The sequence below is a fragment of the Spermophilus citellus genome, assembly GCF_964194105.1.
Source record: "Spermophilus citellus genome assembly, chromosome: 2".
Lineage (NCBI taxonomy): Eukaryota > Metazoa > Chordata > Mammalia > Rodentia > Sciuridae > Spermophilus > Spermophilus citellus.
The window spans coordinates 191,799,742-191,814,110 of record NC_138183.1 but is presented as its reverse complement, the minus strand read 5'-3'; the positions used below and the strand labels follow the sequence as shown (position 1 = coordinate 191,814,110).

Sequence of the window (14,369 nt, the reverse complement as noted above, 5' to 3'; positions counted from 1 at the left end):
TTAACTATGGATTTAATTTCTGTAATGATTACAGATTTGTTTATGTTCTGTTATGTTTCTGTTCAGTTCCTCATTAACTCACTGCAATCTGATTTCCTGTCCTATCAGTAAGCTAAAATTCCTTTTATCCAGCTAGGTGCTTGCTGAACTGTGTTGCCAAACCCAAAGGTCACTTTTTCATTCTTATCCCTTTTGTCATCTCAGTGGCCTTCAGCCTCGCTGTCTTTTAGGCACCTTGTCCTTTCTTGACTTCCCTCTTCTGGCTGCTCTTTCTTTCTTCTGCCCATCCCTGCACCTCTACTTGATCATTAAAGGTTGGGAGTTCTCTGTGGTTCCACCGTAGGTTCTCCTCTTTTTCCCTCTCTGCTCTGTTCTCATCTCCGTAGTTTTAAAAAACATCTACAATGTGCTTATGACTCCTAAAGTTAAATTCCCAGTGCAAACCTCTCCTGAAAACTGGATAGCCAGAGACCTACCAGACACTGTCCCTTGGAGAATCACAGTCATCAGCCTCAACATGTTTAAAACCATCCTTCTGCCAGTCTTCTTTCTTTCAGCAGATCACACCCCATCTACCCAGTTGCTCCAGCTGGAAATCACCCTTGGTTTTTCTTCTTTTCTTTACTCCCACCATATCCAGTCTAATGCATCAGCAAACCCTTGATGTCCACATCAATCTGACTGTTTCCCACCATCTCTACTGTTGCCACCCTCACCTTTTCTTAACCAGACAGCTGTGTGGGTATAACTTATCTTTCTGATTTTACTCTTGTCCCCCTTACTGTCCATTCTCATTAGTAGTCAGCACCATCTTTAAATTCTAGCTATAGCTTGGTCGCTCTGCATCTTCCATGGATATAATAAGTAGAATAAGTTCTTTTCTGGCCTACCTGGTTCCTGCCTCATCTGATATCATTTTCTCCACTCTCATACCAGTACTCTCCCAGCCTCTATTTAGATCTGGAGCGAGTTCTTTCCTGTCTGAGTCGTTCCACTCACTGTTGTCTTGTCTGGAATTTGCCCTCCCACCCACTCCTCACAAACAGAGAACAACTTTAAGGAAAGCCACCCCAGCTTTATTGGCAAAGAATAAACCCCCAAGGGGCTGGGGATGTGGCTTAAGTGGTAGCGCGCTCACCTTTCATGTGTGCGGCCCGGGTTCGATCCTCAGCACCACATACAAAGATGTTGTGTCTGCCGAAAACTAAAAAAATAAATATTAAAAAATTAAAAAAAAAAAAGAAGAAACCCCCAAGACTAGAGTGCACACTCATTTTAGGAATGGGAGAAACTGGGTTTTAAGAAAGCTCATACAATTTGGCAACCGTTTTTAAGAAAAAGAGTACAAAATTACAAGTACAGAATTAGAAAAAAAACATGTATTTGTAATGAGAAACAAATCACAACTACTGGCACCTTGAAGATTAGACCCCTTTCTTCCAAGATCTCTTTAGACAATGGACCCAAAATATTTACATGGAAATGCTTCCACACTGCCCTTCCCCTCCTAAAACACTTTGATTTCCAGTAATTCTCAGTTCTGGGGTACAGAGAAATTAAATGACTTGCTGAATATGTTTGACCCATGAACCTATAGCAATAAAACAAGAATCTAGGTCTCCTGGCACTGATGTAGCAAACCCATTAAGCCCCAAACTTACACATTTACATAGTGCCCCTCTGTGCCACCTGTGCCAAGCACATTAACACGGAATGAACAGTAATGAGCACTTTATGGTACTCCAGTGAAAAATGGGCTGTGAAGGTAGATGTGAAGGACTGGGGAAATGAATGCTACGCGGTGGTTCCAAGCAGGACCACTGCAGGAAGCCAGGCTGGAAGTTACAAATCTAAACAAAGCTGGAACAAGCTCTGTTAGCCTCAGGAAATCTGAGAACTTCCAAAAGCAACCTGGGGTTGAGGAGTTACCTCCCAAGCCTATGCTCCTTAGGGCAAAGGGTAAAAAAACTCACACTCCTAAGGGAGGCACTTACATCTTTCCTAAAAGGAAACACTCCCATTTTCTGTGTGGTTGTTGCCATTCACAGATTGGTCCCTGTGGAAGTACTTTGCTGTCTGTTCTTTTGGTGTCGAGGATTTCAGACTGGCTGAGGATCAGTGCATTCACTGAATTCCTCCTTATGGTAAGCTTCAAAGTTATGTAACAACTTGTTTTGTCTTACTTTGTAAAGAAAGACTGTGATAAAAAAAAATTAATGAAGTGATTTTTTTTTCCTTGCACATTACAGAATTCTTAACTAATATTAGAAGAATCTACTGATTAATCCTAAAACAAACCCTTTTTTCATCATGAACACAGTTGTATGGGAATAGTTCTCAATGATCTATGCCAGCTCTTTCCAAAAGAAATCCCTATTTTCTCACCCTAGGATCACAAACCCAGTCATAACTGCCAAGCAACACACTTTGAAAAGCAGAGTTTCAGCCCAGAGACTGCTTTTGAATACTTGGTTAAATGTCACCAGAATTCCACTTACACATCCCACTTGTCTTTCTCTTCCTACTGACTGTGGAGTGGTCCAAGACTCAGACTGACCTGCACATGCACAGCTGCCACAGTGCTGAGTTAATGGTCAAGGAAGAATGTGCAACGAGCCGCTGCTGACGGCCGCCGTGAGAGGATAAGGTCAGCACTGAGTCTCGGAGACAATGTGCTGTGGTTGCTGTGAACAGGCTGTACAGTGGGCCCTGGCATCCAGGTCCTGAGACAGTGCCTCGGTTATATCTCTCCACCACTCTCCTACTGCATCTCAGCTCACCCCAGACATAACACACTCATTTCTGATCTCAGTTCTTTATTCTGATGAGTTTCCACTACCTAGAATAGCCTATCCAAATGAACAAGTGAATCATAGTTACTGTCTGTATTTTTAAAATTTTAAATCCATTTTTGGTTATTGGAATTTTGTTCTTCCTGTAAAATTTATGGTCATCTTAAAAAACAGATACAGAGCCAGGTGTGGTGGTGCACATCTCTAATCCCAGCAACTCCCGGAAGCTGAGGCAGGAAGTTTGCAAGTTTGAGGCCAGCCTCAGCAACTTAGTGAGCCCCTGTCTCAAAATAATGGGGAAAGTGGTTAAGTGCCCAGGCTCACCACCTCCTTCTCACCCCAAATCCTTTATAAGGCCTTTCTGAAGCCTTCAAGATAAGAACCTTAAAATCCATTTGCCTACAAATATTTTTAGAACCTGTCTTCTTAGGTAAACCTCACCCATATTTAGAAGTCCTGAAAAATAAAAATTTCTTACTTGCAAAACTTTCTGTTTTTACTTAAGCTTACAAGAACTCTATGAGGGAAAGAGGATAAGAGTAATAGGTCAGAAAACAGAGATTCAGAAACGTGAAATGACTGGCCAGGATCACATTATGATAAGTGATGGAACCAAAAACTCAGGTTATCTGACTCCTAGTCCCCTAGCCTCCTATTCTTTGTCCCCTACCATGATAGCCCATGTTTGTTAGTGGTCATTCTGTTCTTCTCTGCCCTTCCTCAGCCCCTCCTATCTCTGCCACCTGTGTTCTAACACCCATCATTTTCCACGAAACACCCTGCAAAACTTTAGTAGTGGTTCTGATGGAAATGCTCTTTGCTGCTTATCCTAACCCATTGACCTCAGAGAAAAAGGAAACTACAAGCCATAAAACTTTGTGAAGACTTTGAAAAACTTAAGACTGAAAGAAAGAGCCAAACAAACAAAATTATTTTGTTTCAGTTGTACTGATATAACAGAAAAAGGGAAGAAAGAACCCCACGGGTTAGATGTGTGGCCTGCAGCATGTTTGCCCAGACTCTTTGTCTTCCTTGAATGCCATGTTCTTTTTTCAGAGTAAGACAAAATAAGAACAGGATTTCAAAGCCATCTGTCATGTTTTATTCATGGAAGTTTTTATTCTGTTTAATTTTTCCTGATTATATAGCCTAAACTGTCTAACACCTTCATGCATGGCAGTGTGTGATACAGAGGAAGGAGCACTAGATTTGAGGATCAGAAAGTGTGGGTTCCAATTTCACCTCTACCTTATAATTTTCATAAATTGTTTTCAAGTATCCATTTTTAAATTAAGCCAATAGCATCAGCCCTATTTCCCAAGCATAGTTGTATGGAACAAATGAAAGAGTGTCTGTCAAAGTGGTTTATAAACTAAAAAGAACAATATAAAATATTAAGTATTATTCATTCACTTGACAATCCATTCAATGTCTCCTGTGCATACACCATCACTATTCAAGAGATGAAGGGAGATTCAGAAGTGTAAGATTTTCCCTGCCTTTGCCTGGATGACAGCTGTTTAGTTTCTAATCTAAAGGAGTAGATAAGATAAATTAAATATTTTGAAGGACATGACTGGCAAAAATATTCCCTGTGCGTCGTTCATGTTTCCTGATATTTGTGACTTGGAGCCCAAGTCCCAGTATAGGTGGCAGGCTGCTGCGAGGTGGAAAGCAGCCTTCCCTGACTTAGTAGAAGTCTCAGGACCAGCTGGGCCATTTTTAAAGTGACAGTCATTCTCAGTGACCTTGGTAAGGACAGAGCATGGAGGAAAAGTGTCCTTGACAGTTAAACAGTGTACAAGATTATTCCTCCAGATTTCTTGTGGTGTTCGATGGACACTGGCATTTAATGTTGAGAGAAGCAACCTGTGCTTTTAGGTGAGGTCGCCCCACTTCAGTGCTAAAATCTCCACATGGAGCCCCACTGGCCTACTTCTGACCTACTCTTCCATTCCTTTTTATAAATAGAATCAAGCTCAACACTTAAATAAAGTAGTAGAAAAAGAAAGTACCTAAGAACTTTGGCAAATTTAGGAAAATGGTTTTTCAGTAAACTGAAAATCATAAAAATCTCTAAAATAAGTAAGCCAGTTGACTTTCTTTAAAATCACAGTGATGATATGAGAGTTCTGCTTTGAAGCTAATCCATTTAAATTTGAAAATGAGAGAGTATCCAGTATTAAAAGCTTTTCAAAGCCTCACTTTTTATAAACAAATCTATCCTCTTCCCTTCCCTTCATCATGCTTATGTAAAATTCAGAACTGAATCCTGGCAGGTGACAACCCCCCCCCCCCACCGCCCGGGCTTAAAAAACATGTCTAGCTGATGTTGGTCTTTAAATTTAGATCAAATGACATTGTCTTTGAAGTCTCAAGAGTACTGCTTAAGGTAGCCGTGTCCCATGGGCTGCCCCTGAAAGCACTGCCTGCAGGCTGGCATCCCTAAAGGGAAAAGTGAAGCCTAGTTAGAAGTAAATGGAGAAGAAAGTTTTATTGGAGTTATTTACTCTAGGACAGCTATGTTAGAAGGAACCCTGACAAGTCATCTCCCTGCTTCTAGACAGGAACACACAAGGCATATGGGTATCTGTAGCATTTTAAAAGACCTTGGGGGACCAGGCTTCTTCCATAACTCATTCCAGAGTTTAAACACCCTCACTTCAGGAAATTCTTCCCTATATTTAACTTACAGGCCCCCTCCTGCGGTTAACACCCATTTCCGCTTTTTTCTGTCTTCAGTCAGGATGGAGAACAGCTGTCCAACATCCTTTGTGCACTAAACCTCCACCAGTGACAGAAAGCCATTTGGGTATCCTGGGCTGCTTTTCTTCACCACCAGCAACCAAGCCTTTGAGCCAAACTGAGATCTTTTTGTTTTGGTGTCTTGTTTATTTCTGTTTACTCTTTTAATTATAAAATAATATGTGTTCAATGAATAAAATTGGAAGTTGCAGAAATAAACAGAAGAAGAAGAAACAATAGTCCCATGATCCAGAGACAAAATCCACTGTCGTTTTAGCCAGTTTTTTAGGTATTTCTTTTCTAATTGAGATCCTTTCCTCTATACCAGCACTATTTGATGTAAATATAGTGTGAGCTGCATATGTAAATTTCAGTTTTCTGGCAGCCACATTATAAAAGGCAAAAAAACCCCAGATAAATTAGTTTTAGTAATACATTTGATTTAATCCAAATAAAATCAGCTTATATATCTAACATAATATTAGTTGTAGATAGACACAATACGCTTATGTTATACATTTATTTTTTTATGTGGTACTGAGGATCGAACCCGGTGCTTCACACACACTAGGCAAGTGCTCTACCATTGAGCTGCAACCCCAGTCGTAACTTTAAAATTATCAATAAAACATTTATCTTCCCTTTTCCCATACTAAGCCTTCTAAACTCAGTATACATTTCACCCTTATAGCACATCTCAAATCAGATTTGCCACATGTCTAGTCCCAGGAATGAGTTACTAATGGCAATATTGCTGGACAGTGTTCGTCTCTACAGCTATATGTCCTGCTTTTTCATATAATATCACATCTTATGCATTTTTTCAATGTCATTAAAAACTTTTTAGCACTATTTTAATGTCTACATAAATATAGGAAATTCTTCCCTATATTTAACTTACAGACTTACTTTATAGATTTAAATAGTTTTGTTTCCCATGTTGTAAGTACTTGGGTTCTTTTTTATTCTTTTTTTTTCACATTAAGTAAATACTTCTCATTATATAGCCCAAAACAAAAACACCTAAATTTCTCCATCTGAATACAACTAATTAAATCCACTTATTTATAAAAACAAATAGATTCACTGAGTATTTCTTGTTCTGTACTAAGTTAGATTGGAAAGTGGAGGAGTGGAATTCAAGAAATAGAAGACAAACACTATTTATAAGACCTGACTCCACAGCTGGACTGCTCACATACTGCATTTTATTCTACCTTAAATACCCTGCCCTTCCTTTCCATCCCCCCCCCCCCACACACACACACAGTCTTTCTCTGTCTCTCTCTCCCCCATCCCCCGATTAACTGGTCCTTCAAGATGTCAATCAAATATAGCCTTCTTTCATGAGACTTCTAGCTGACCACTGGCTTGCTTCTCCATTGTAATAGCAAAGAACATACAAAACACCATGGTGTTCTGGTTATTGGCTTATTCTCTGTCTACTGGAGTAGAAACTCCTTAAAGATAGGAACCTTATTTTATATGTGTTATTATTCCCAGAGCCTCGTGTAGGCTTCCCAGTATATACTGAAATATGGTTGAAATGCAAATAATCATATTTAAGCATTAGTAAGATGGTACAATAAGAAATACTGTTGATATTCAGAGTTCAAAGGCATTATTTTAGATTGGCATGGGTAAAGAAGGCTCAGTGAAGGAATTGGGACTTGAATTGAGTGTGGGGAAATGGTCATACTTAAGTAAATGGGGAGAGAGAATTAACAGAAAAGCACTTAAATATTCTATACAAAAGGTCACTGTTTTCAGGAGTATTTCTTTAGCAGGTGCTAACAAGTGTCAGTAGAGAGCCATGCTTCTAATGTACTGTACCATTTCAGGAAGGCTTGGAGATAAGGTCTTTGCCCACCTAAAGCTGACAGGGTTTACAGCATTAGAAATCATCACTGATCGCTGACCTTTGGGTTAAGCTCAATTTAGATACAATTCCCTGTGTGTCGATTTGGAGTGATAAAGATCATTTTATATAATACTTGTTCAACAGTTCTTCTATTGGTGGATAGTAATGGGTAATATCATTATAGTGACCGTTACCGTGAACCAAGCACTCTTCCAAAGCACTTTAAATGTATTGTTTAAATAATTCATTTAGTCCAACAACCCTGTGAATTAGGGCCCATTATGTTCTTCCATATTACAAATGAGGAACTGAAGGGTCAAAATAATTTGAAGGTGACACAGCCATCAGGTGGCAGAGCTAAGATTTGAGCCCAGGCAGAACAGTTTCTACACAGTTACTTTACTCTGCTTTGGTTATTATGCAATACAGCCTCTCACGCCTACGTGAAGAACAAAATGTTTCATACGAGGGATCATTTGGCATCTAGTGGTTCTAGAAAAGGAACCCTGTAATTACCGCCTTCTCCTGGTTTTCTTCGCTCCTCTTGGACTACTCCTCCTTATGTCGTGGACTTCTTTTCTACCTCATCATAAAACCTGCCATCTCTAAAGGTCCAGTCATAGGCCATTCTCTTCCCTCACTGTATTCTTAGTGTAGACAGTTCTGATCTCAGACCTCTGTTTAAATTGCCTCCTGTACATCTTCCACGGCATATTCCACACACCTCTGTTTGTTTCTACCTATCTTCCATTCCAGACACCATGAGCCTTGGAGTTACCAGACTGTTCTTAGCAATGGAGAAAGGTGCATTCATCTTTTACATGAGCCAAGAAGCCAGACAAAACTCTTTTGTTCTTTTTTAACCCTAATCTGCCTGTATCTTTACTTTTGCATTCTGGCCCAATCCTCCATCACCTCTGGCCTATACCACCACACAGCTTATAGTCCCCTGGCATCCGTTCTGGGCCCCCTTTCCAAGTTCAACCAAAGACTGACACACACTCACTCTCTTACTCTCCCTCTCTCCTCCTCCCCTCCCCTCCCTCCCTCCCTCTCTCTCTCACACACACACATACCCTTGCTTAAAACTTTGTATTGGTTAGCTTTTTGTTACTGTATATAACAAATAACTTATAAAGAGAAAAGGTTTATTTTGGCTCACAGCTTTTGAGGTTTCAATTCGTAATATGCCAGAAACACTGCTTTTAGCCCTCTGGGCAGGGGCAGGGGGGAGTACACAGCATAACAGAATTGTTCACCTCAAGATGCAGAAAAGAGAAAGAGGAAGGGGCTGGTGTACCACTGTCCTGTCAAGACCACACCCCTGACCTAAGACCTCCAACTAGGCTTCACCTTTTAAAGGCCCCACCACCTCCCAGTGACACCAATCTGAAAACCAGGCCTTTAACACGTGGGCCTTTGGAGGACCTTCCAGAATCACACTAGAGCACACTTTAATGACTTAAGCAGAAATGGGCTTCTGCAGGGTCTAGATTTTGTTTTCCTCTCCAACTTCATCTTCTACCACACCAACTCCTCACTTAGTACCCTTTTGGGTCCTCAAATATTGTTCTTTTTTTTTCTTTCTTTTTTTAGTTGTCAATGAATTCTTCCCCCACCCCCACCCCCCATATGCATTACTGAGGATCAAACCCAGAACCTCCCACATGCCAGACAAGCGCTCTACCAATGAACCACAACTCTAGCCCCTGTTCTTCTTGACATGGAGTTTTGTCATATGCTGTTTTTCTATTAGAAAATACTTTCTGCCCAGCCCATTTGTCATCTAGTGAAGAACTCTACTGGCCCTTTGAGCCTTGGTCTCTCCTGGGTCAGTTCTCATTTATGAGCTTTCTTAGACCATGTGCCCCGGCATCCCACTTGGCAGAGGCTGTTGGCTATGATTCTGTGATACATGCCTGGTCCCACACACATACACTAGACAATAAGCCCCATTAAAAAAGAAAGAAAGAGAGAGAGAGGAAGGAAGGAAGGAAGGGAGGGAGGGAGGGAGGGAGGGAGGAAGGAAGAGAAAAGAAAAGAAAAGAAACTTGGCTTTTTCCATTGTTACTATATCCCCAGAGTCTAGTGCAGTGCCTAGCAGATGCTCAATATATATTTGAGGAAGGAGTAAATCAGTTACTCGTTGGTTGTCTGGTTAATAAGCATGTAGTTCTATGCTGCACCTCTTAATACAGAGAACCAAAAGGATGTGATTATCAAGATGCTTTCCTCAGAGTCCCACAGTCTCTATGAAGTGATAATTCACTGGCACTGTTGACTCAGGCACTTTTGCCCAGGACCTCAGCATCTCTGAAAGTGGTGGTGGAGCTATCCATTTTTCTTTTAAAATAACAAACAACTAAAGTCCCATGGTTTGGTTCATGTCAGAGTTTATTAGAAATTTGGTGGTAGCTCAGCTTTAGCAGTCAGAGACTTCATTTCACGGTTTCTGTCATCGGCCTCAGGAGTCCTAGCTTCCTTTAGCTCCCTTCCAAGTCTAGTTTTAAAATTCTGAAAGCCTTCTCTGACCAGAGTTTTAATTTCCCTATCGAGTTCTTTCTGTGGCTAGGTTCTGTGAGATTGCTGTTCCTCTGGTTTCCCTGGCAAAGGTAGAGTTACAGGGTTTTTTCTAGTTTTCAGCATAAACAATTTATTATCCCCAAGTCTCAAGTGCTGTCCAGATACTCCAAGGGGTCCCCAGGTATCATTCCTGGCATCTCTTTCCTGTTCTTTACATGCTGTCTTGTGGGATGTTACTTATGCTCTGTATAAATGACATCAAGATGGTCTGTGTCTCTTTCTACAGACCATTTTATAGTCCTTATAAGGTTGGTTGCCTGACTGTAATTTCAGTACATTAATTTATATGATGATTTCTTAAAGTGAAAGCTGATGGGTAAAGTGGTTGACTTGACCTCTTCTAGAACCTCTTTCTGTGTATTCCCTGTGTATTCCCCAACCCCAGGGAGCTCAACCTTGAGACCCACATGGATTGTGGGCTCCTCAAAGCTGGTCTCTGATGGCCAGGTCCTCACATCACATCACTTGGGGAACTGGATTTCCTCAGCTTGCTTATTTCATCCTTTTCTATAGAACATTCTCTTTCATAGGTTCATCTTTCCATCACTACTTGGTTTAAATAAAATCTAAAGTCTCCCTTGTTAAGTTATACCTTTTTATACTCTGTTTTTATTTAGTCAGACTTTGGCAGGAAACCTTCCAAACTGAGCTCAAGGGAAAGTGACCATTGGCACACATTGCAGCCTGTGTTTTTGGCTCAGGATTATTTCTATTTTTATTTTGTTTGGTGTTTTTGTTAACATGCAGGGCAAAGATTAAGCACTTGTACTTATCTGGTAATGGTGAGAGGCCATTTGATGGCTTGCTATGGCTGGAGATGGCGCTTACCACTATTAACCCCCTGCTGCCTTCAGGGGCATCAGATCAGGCTGTGAAATGTAGCTTTCACAGAAGGAGGCACTGCACTTGTGTTTGGAGAGAGGGAAAGGAGAAAGATAAATCCCACCCTTTGCTCAATTTCAAAAAAGGATAGTAGCTTAATTTATGGAGGTTGTTTTTTTTGAAAAAACTTAACTTTATGTCATAATTTCTTAGCTGCCAAAAGACGTAATTCTGCCTCAGCTTCGCCTTGGCAACCTGCTTTTGGCACTCTGTGGAGCCCTGTCATTGCTCTGCATTATTTAAGCAGTAATCTTTAAGAAGGTGAGAAACTATTATTGCTTTTTAGCACAGTTGACATGATATTGGCGCGGAGCAGTACCTAGAGCTTCAAACATTTCTGATGGCTGTAAACCAACTTAAACACCTCCATGTAGAGGTCTCACTGCCATGAGGTCATAGCTTGCTACAGGGGAGAAAGAAGATGATCAAATGTTGTTTAAAAGGTTTGGGGTTTTTTTTTTCTTTCTTTCTTTTTAAGTATTCTTATTCCACCAAGATGTAGCTGTAGATTTTGGCCAGGATCCAGACAATCAAGATTTAGTGTTTTGACCAGCTGTGATCTAGTAATGTTCCTCAGAGGAAACATTTTGTAGGGAGGGAAAGACACATATCTGAGACTGTGTGAATTGTACTCCTTCCTAATACTTTACAATATGAGACCTGAATGTAGACAGATAAAACAAGCCCAAGTGAATCTGGAAGAGAACAGCAGGCAAAAGGAACTGTTTTTAAGTAAAAACCCATCCCGGCTTCAAGAACTCTCTTGATGTGATCAATCTTTACATTTTTCTTTGTTTCATTTTCCCCTAAGTTTCCACATTTACATCATTTTATGGCAGAATTTATTTCTGCTCTTAATTGATGCTTATAATGCCTAACAGTATAACAAGTCCTATGAAGTTAAAGAAAAGAAAAGCTAAACAAACTTAATGTAGGCAAGCAGAGAAGGAAATGATACTAATCCACATGACCTAAAAATGATTCATCTGATTCTCACTCCTCCCTCAAACAGAAATAGAGATCAAGTTTTGGTATTTTGGTGCCAAAAAAGAGAAAGGAACTAACATCTATTTGTAGTTAGACTGACTTGGTTAAATCACAGCTTACTACCTAGTAGCTTTGTAGCCTTGAACAAGTTACCTGATCTGTGCCTCAGTTTCTTCATCTGTGAAATGAGGATGACGTTTGTAGCCCTTCATAGATACATTGTGAAGATTAAATGAGACAAGGATAAAGCCTTAACATAGCACCCCATTCATGTTCGTTGCTGTTGTTTTGTTATTAATAATTCATTGTTGCTTGTACTAAAAATTTTACTTGTGTATCTCATTCAATCCCTACTGCAATGGCTATTAGGTGTATATACTCATTTTACAGATGAATTAACCGGTTTGGAGAAGTGGAGTGCTTCAGCAGTGTCCAACACTTCACAGTGGTGGAGTGACATTTGGAGTTCTGCAGTGATGCATACTGGAGATGTGGAATCACATTTTGGTGTTTTCTTACCTTATTTTCTCTCTCCTCATCTCCTTTCTATAAAAGGAGGCGGTAGCTTTAAGCAATAAAACCAAGAAGAAAAGAAGGAATGAAAAGAAGATGATAGGGCAAGGATAGAAGAGTAGAGGGAACTAGCCTCTACTATTTTCAGATTGGCATCATGGCTAGATATTAGTTAGGCAAAGATAGAAAGTCTTCCTCTTATAATAATTCATTTATATCTTCCTTTCTCTCCCTCTCAAGCTAAATTCTTAAAGAAAAATGGTATATCAGGGATTTAGAGACAATTGGAATGTTTCTTAAAGGATTCTGGGTAATTCTTGTAGTCCCTAAGCAGCTGGTATATATCTGAATAGAGGCATTTGAGCATTTCTGCCTTATTCAAAGCCTTCCCCACTCCATGCTCCCAAGAAAAAAAGAATTTCCCACTCACATTGGACAGAACAAATCTGTTGAAAAATTTGGTACCTTTTCTGTAAAACTCTTATACTTGGCTGCTGGGTGCAGAGGCACAGACATATAATCCCAGCAGCTGGGAGGTTGAGACAGGAGGATCAAGAGTTCAAAGCCAGCACTAGCATAAGCGAGGTGCTAAGCAACTCAGTGAGACCCTATCTCTAAATAAAATACAAAATAGGGCTGGGGATGTGGCTTAGTTGTGGAATGCCCCCTGAGTTCAATCCCCAGTACCCCCCCCAAAAAAAAAAAAAAAACTTTTACACTTGGGCTGGAATTGTGGCTCAGTGGCAGAGCACTTGCCCTGCATGTGTGAGGCACTGGGTTCGATTCTCAGCACCACAGATAAATAAATAAATAAATGTCCATTGACAACATATACAGATGTACAGAATCGGAGATGAGTTCTGCTCCTGCTTTAAGCAGCATGCTGTATGGGAGAGAACAGTAGTGGAAAGGAGGTCTGGGTTCTGGTCTTTCCTCTGCTGCTTACTCCACTGTGCTCCTATATAAGCCCTGAATGTCTTTGAGCCACTTTTGTAAAATAAGGATAATGCTTTTGGAATTATGAAGCCCATGGAAGCTAATCATAATGACAGCAACTGCAGTTCCAGCCACTACTGCCAGTGTATGTGCCAGGCATTCTGCCAAGGATTTTAAGTGCATTATTTAATCCTTACAAGGTCCAGTGATCTATTGTACAAAGAAGAAAACTGTCCACAGTCATATAACTAATAAATGGTGAAGCTGTAACTCCAGATGTATGGGATCATAGTGACCGAACTGGCCAAGAATCCTGGTCTTCAAACAGCCTTTCTGCAGACCACTATTTCTAGATAGAACTGAAGAGATAAGGAAAGGTAACTGGCTGTAATAAAGGAGGACTAACAAAATAAGAAAGAAATTTATCACCTTAATTGAGAGCTCAGAGAAAACTTGAGTCAAAGAAGCCAAATTTAAACCAAACTGTCCTCCTTGACCTCTAAACTTCAAGCCACTTGGTTTCTCCCTCATTACACTATTATTTGTGACCCAAGGAAATCCTTTTTCACTTACAGCAAAAGGTTTATTATTAAAAAATTTAACAGTCACTGATACGGTTCAGTTATTCAACACTCTATGCCGTGTCTTACTAAACTACAGCCTAGTAAATTTGCAATTACAATAATTTTTGGGTTGTTGTTTTTTAATAAATTCCTATTAATTGTAGCATTAACCCTGAGATATCATGTTTCCAGTTTGGACCTGAGCCAAGCTGGAAGAGCCATCATCTGGGGCAAGTGGCTGATGGGGAGAAGGCGTACAGTGAACTGGTGGACTCAGGCCCATTGCTTAAATCTCAGGTTCTGCACACCAAAGTCTAGAGCCTCAGGACACATGGGGCCCCTTGGTAGGAGTGGAGGGCAAAGAAAAGCTGCCACCTTTTCTGCTACACCTTCTCCTCTACTCACATTTATGCTTTTGGCAGAGGGAGTTTATTTTTTGTCTCTGAAGCAGTGCTAGGGACTGAATTCAGGGCTTTACCCATGTTAAGCACATGTTCTACCACTGAG

At 40.4% G+C, this 14,369-nt stretch overlaps 1 protein-coding gene and 1 long non-coding RNA gene across 3 annotated transcripts in view; one reads left to right on the top strand and one right to left on the bottom strand.

Moving 5' to 3' along the window:
• Window positions 1-14,369, bottom strand: part of LOC308630434 — a 244,593-nt gene that overhangs the window by 48,375 nt on the left and 181,849 nt on the right. The window lies entirely within an intron of this gene.
• Window positions 1-14,369, top strand: part of UVRAG (UV radiation resistance associated) — a 320,231-nt gene that overhangs the window by 301,472 nt on the left and 4,390 nt on the right. The window contains exon 15 of one of the 2 annotated variants that reach the window (XR_014017941.1): window positions 2,049-2,144. The exons of the other annotated variant lie outside the window; for it this stretch is intronic. The gene's annotated coding sequence lies outside the window, so the exon portion shown is untranslated. The remainder of the gene's footprint in view (window positions 1-2,048; window positions 2,145-14,369) is intronic. 2 annotated transcript variants of the gene reach the window in all.